Here is a 5,375-nt window from a genome sequence, read left to right as displayed (position 1 = left end):
CCCACCTATCCCCCACCCCCCTCCCCATTCAGCAGTGGGGGCAACAAGGGTAGCTTAGGCCTGTGTTAGGTGGAGGGAGTGGCCACAGGGCCTCTACCACCATCTGGACACCACAGCCTCTGAGCCAGGGCTCACCAGCACACAATCACTGTCCTCAGTGCTCCTGTGAGTGATCCAGTGCACTGTGTCCTGGCTACCTCAGCAGATGGACTACAGTATGCCTCTCCCTGTATAGAAAGCTCCAGGGAGAGAAGTCAGCTGTCTTCTTGTCCCGTGGTCTCCAACATCTGCCCTTTCTGACCACAGAGCTTCTTCCCATCCACACGTCTGAAGTTATACACGTCTGGGCCAGCCATCCTCCCAGGTCCCGTTGTGGGTGGATCCGTTTGGTCCTATAACAAACGGGCAGAGCTCTTCCAATCACCTAGACAACACCCCCCCCAGCACCACCACACCCCCAGATGAGGCTGATGCTGCCCTCCTTAGCTGACCTGTTGATTAAATGTGGAACTACTACCTAAGGGTAGCATGCCATGCCTGTAGTCAAAGCATCCAGGTATTGACGTGGGCTGCTGTCACTTATGTACTCTTGTGAGCACTTATATACTGCTTGGCTAATAAAGGGGTTTGAGATAATTTGGCTTTAAAATGGTTGACTAAATCCCTTCACACAGTACAACACCCAAGTCCCAAAACATGCAGAAGTTTACAAAGCTCACAATAAAATAACTGCATTACTGGAGCTTGGGGTGGGGGGTTTGGCAGACACACACACACACACACACACACACACACACGTGCGCTGCTAAATGCAACAAGCACAAACATAAACGGACACATAGCTCTGTCATGCCGTGAGGCGGGCAGGAGGGGAGCTGCAGAAACAGGACCAGTGGGCAGTGTGGGGGACAGGCTGAGGGACTGCTTCATGGGTGCTCACTTCATTATTATGCTTCAAGAAAACTTAAGTCTATAAAGTGCTTGCCTTGAAAGAACAAGAATCTGAAGTCACACCACATAGAAAAAGCGTGGTGGCACATGTAATGACACCTGTGGTTGTCCTATGGACACCATACTCACATGCAACTGCACACTCATGTACATCCATTCTCGCTTACATGCATACATACTCACAGAATAATCCATACTACCTTGACCAATTTAAAAAAGAGATAAACGTTTGTATACCTATGCTGCGGCGCACTGTCCTCCAAGCGTAACTGCCACTCCCATTGTAAGAGCAGTTATTACCCACAGGAGACTCTCAATATCACTGGACATTTGGGAGGGTCATTAGACCTTCACCTGAGATTCTGGCCACTCTCCTTCCTACGACACCCCACCAACCGTATGTACTCTTGGGAGGTGCTGGTTGAGGCTAGTTAACTGGAATAGTATGGGGACGCTGTCACCCATACTAGGGGGAGACTTTTTGGTGATGTGGCCATCTGGGGGCCGCCCATGCTCCTCTAAGTATGCCTAATATACTCCTTGGTTTGATAAGCTGGACTTGGGTGGAATCTTTCCTTTGGTCTGTCATTGATACTCTGTCCTCTCCGGGAAAGTTCATACAACAGCATATAAAGTCATTCGACTCATGTTAAAAACATAGGAACATGAAAGAATAGGCATGTGGTCTCACAGTTTGGATGGCAGAGTGACGAGCTGCTGTGAAAGCCAGCCAGCCACTGGACAAGGGTCTCCCCCTCGCCAAACCATAGCCAGACACTTCCAACACTCTCTTCCACCTGGCCTTGACCTTTGCCTCTTTTGCCTTGGGCCTAACTCAGCCATAGCAAGAATCCTGCTAACCCAGTCAAGAGAGAATCCCAGCCACCACATCTGATGAAATTCCTTGTCAGTTTTAACACTAGAGCCCCTGGCATGCCTCCACAAGGACAGGGTTAAATGTCTGTGAGATGCCCTGCCCTAAGTGACACATCTACAGTGGAACCTCTACACCTAAGGCTCATGGAACACAGTGGAACAGGGGTAGAGAGACCACTAGTGCACCTCTCAACTCTAACCAGTGAAGCTTCCTTATGCAACAGAGGGGGATTAACATAGAAGACCACAACTAGTCAAAGTGAAGAAAATAAGAGACTGCAGGGTTCATGTTCCTAACCCAACCAGGCTCAGGCACCATTTCAGAAGAGGGGGTAGAAAGACTGTAAGAGCCAGGGGTGGTTAATAACCACAAGGAAACAGATTTTCAGGCTTCTGGGAACTAGCTCATATGACCTTAAGAGCAATGGTGACAGTATGCACGAGATCCATGCAAACTCAAACCAAACGAAAACCCAGCACAGAACTGGGGAAACAGACAAGAGACTGCAACCTTAGCAGAGAAACTACTGGCAGCCGATCACTGCTGGGTGAGGAAGAGCTGGTCTTCTTTAAGAAAGTGATGCTTGCCAGGTGTGGTGGCGCACACCTGTAGTCCCAGCACTTGGGAGGCAGAGGCAGGCAGATCTCTGTGATTTCAAGGCCAGCCTGGTCTACATAGCCAGTTTCAGGCCAGCCAGGGATACAACAGTAAGACAATCTTAAAAATAAAAACTTCAGCTGGGCATGGTGGTGCACGCCTTTAATCCCAGCACTCAGGAGGCAGAGGCAGGCAGATCTCTGTGAGTTCAAGGCCAGCCTGGTCTACATAGTGAGTTCCAGGACAGCTGGGGCTACAGGGAGACCCTGTCTCAAAATGACCAAAAAAATAATAATAATAAAATAAAACAAAATAAAGCAGCCCCCCAAAAGTATAGTAAAAAAGAGAAAATTGTGAAGAACAATTTAAAGCCTGTAGAGCAAAAATCAACCACAAAATAATAAATTTGTAAGTCAGCTTACCTAGACACAAATTCACTCAATTTTGAATACTCTGTGGGTTCCATTATTATGTCAAGGTCAGTAATAACTTTCTTTAGTCTAAAATAAAGATGAAAAGTTCATGTACCAGAGCAAATAACTTTTAAAATATAGAGACAAAAATACTTTTAAAATATGCAAGTAGAAAAATTACCAAAAATGATAAGGTATTGACTATTAAGAAAATGAAATCATGGCCTTAATATTTACTAAAAACCAAAATGAACTCCCAATTATTCAAATTGAATATTGAAGTCATATGTATTATGAGAAATGAATTAGAAAAAATTTTCCAAGCAAACAGTAGGGAAAATAATCTAGCAAAGAGGATTACATAAAAACCAAAATAGCAGGTGGGCGTGGTGCCACACAGCTTTAATCCCAGCACTCAGGAGGCAGAGGCAGATGGATCTCTGTGAGTTCAAGGCCAGCCTGGTCTACATAGTGAGTTCCAGGGCAGCTGGGGCTACAGGGAGACCCTGTCTCAAAAAGCAAAAAAAAAAAAAAAAAAAAAAAAAAAAAAAAAAACCAAAACAAAAAAAAACTCAAAATAGCTAAATAACAATCACTTTATAACTGCCTACTTCAGCAACACAAATACTAAAATTGGAGTGATGCAGAGATTAGCATGGCCCCTGTACAAGGACACACAAATTCATCAAGGAGCCCATGTTATTTTTTTTTTTAATCGCATTGTAATAAGAGAGAAGTCTTAAATTGAGGGAATTACTTAAACATGACAAAAAGAAATTTGAATTACCCTTTCTCGTTCTCCACCCACATATGGCAGCTCACAACAGCCTGTAACTCCGCTTCTAGGGGATCTAACACTTCTTCCTGCCTCTGCAGGTACTGGGCTGTTGCCATGACCTTTTATGGGATCCCGTGAGAGTGTCACATTCATCATTGGCCTGGGCTGTTTGGTAAGTTCTTGGGCCTGTTTTGTTTTTCTTTTTTGGTTTTTTAAAAAAATATTTATTGTATTTATTACTTTATGAGTATGAATGTATTGCCTGCATGTATGTAAGTGCACCTATGTCATGCAATGCCCTTGAAGGTCAAAAGAGGCTGTTGGATCTCCTGGAACTGGAGTTACAGACAGCTGTTAACTGCCATGTGGGTGCTGGGAATCGAACCCAGGTCCTCTGCAAGAGTAGCCAGTGCTCTTAACCACTGAGCCATCTCTCCAGCCCCTTTTTGGGTCTTTTTGAGACAGGGTAGCCCCAGCTGGTCTAGAAGTTGCCATGTAGACCAGGCTGGCCTCAATCTCACAGAGATCCGCCTGCTTCTGCCTCCCAAGTGCTGGGATTAAAACATACCTGGCAGGCCTGTTTTTCCTAATATGGTTCTAAGATACCTATGTGCCATGTGTTCCTGATCTACATGGTTAGGTTTGTAGATAGCACCTGTCAGTGCCTTGTGGGTGCTGCTGGTTTGGTGCACAAGGAGATGCTGAGTCATCCTGTGTCGTATCTGCACTCCAAACGGAGTGCCTTGTGGGTGCTGCTGGTTTGGTGCACAAGGAGATGCTGAGTCATCCTGTGTCGTATCTGCACTCCAAACGGAGCCATCCCGCCTGAAAGCCACTGTCTCATACAGTCTAGACCATGGCAGTGACTCAAAAGCAGTTAGCGTAGGGCACAGCCTCATCTCAACCTAGCTCAGTTGTTCTAACAGAAAACAGAATAAGGCAGAGAAAAAAATATTATCAAGTGCAGAACACTGAGATCACAGGTAACCTGTAAAAACAAACCTTTAGTGGGCTAGAGAGATGGCTCAGCGGTAAAGAACACCGACTGTTCTTGCAGAAGACCTGGGTTCGAATCCCACATGGCAGCTAACAACTGTCCGTAACTCCAGTTCCAGGGGATCCGACGGCCTCTTCTGTCCTCTGCGGGCATTGCACGACATGAGTGCACTTACCTACATGCAGGCAATACACGCATATACATAAAATAAAAATAAATAAAAACCTTTAGGGCAGGGTATGGTGACACACACTTGTGATCCCAGCACTCTGAAGGTAGAGACAGGGGAATCAGGAGCTCAAAGTCAGTCCAAGCTACACAGAGAACTTTGAGGCCAGCCTGGGATACAGGAGACCCTGCCTCACCAAAATGGAGCAAGGGTGGTGTGCGGTGAGGCGCACCTTCAATCCCAGCACTCGGGAGGCCGCAGCAGGAAGATCCCTGGTGAGCTCAAGGCCAGCCTGGACTACACAGTGAGACCCTGTCTCAAAAAAAAAAGGTGCGTGTGGGGTTGGTGGCTCTGGGGAAGCGGCTGAGTGGGTAAGAGTACCTCTGTGCAAACAGGACCTGAGTTTGACTCTCCAGCACCCACATGGAAAGGCCACACCTGCCTATGAGCCCCGTGCTTTGGGGAGGGCAGACAGGAGGCCCACTGGGGCTATTTTCAGGTTCAGTAGAGATGTTGTCTCAAGGGAAAAAGGCAGCTAATGATAGAGCAAGATGCCCAGTGTCTTCCTCTGGCCTCTGTGTACCTACCTACAC

At 46.6% G+C, this 5,375-nt stretch overlaps 1 long non-coding RNA gene and 1 other non-coding gene across 2 annotated transcripts in view; one reads left to right on the top strand and one right to left on the bottom strand.

Moving 5' to 3' along the window:
• Positions 1-260, bottom strand: part of LOC115068386 — a 1,555-nt gene extending 1,295 nt beyond the window's left edge. The window contains exon 1 of the long non-coding RNA XR_003847744.1: positions 136-260. This is a non-coding gene — a long non-coding RNA (uncharacterized LOC115068386). The remainder of the gene's footprint in view (positions 1-135) is intronic.
• A 3,183-nt stretch (positions 261-3,443) lies between these two features.
• Positions 3,444-3,545, top strand: LOC115068389. Its single transcript, XR_003847746.1, has one exon. It is a non-coding gene; the product is annotated as a U6 spliceosomal RNA (small nuclear RNA).
• Positions 3,546-5,375: the final 1,830 nt, after the last annotated feature.

Source organism: Nannospalax galili, unplaced genomic scaffold (assembly GCF_000622305.1).
Source record: "Nannospalax galili isolate Female #2095 unplaced genomic scaffold, S.galili_v1.0 scaffold89, whole genome shotgun sequence".
Lineage (NCBI taxonomy): Eukaryota > Metazoa > Chordata > Mammalia > Rodentia > Spalacidae > Nannospalax > Nannospalax galili.
Note: the sequence above shows the minus strand (reverse complement) of the source record. Positions and strands in the feature narration are given on the sequence as shown.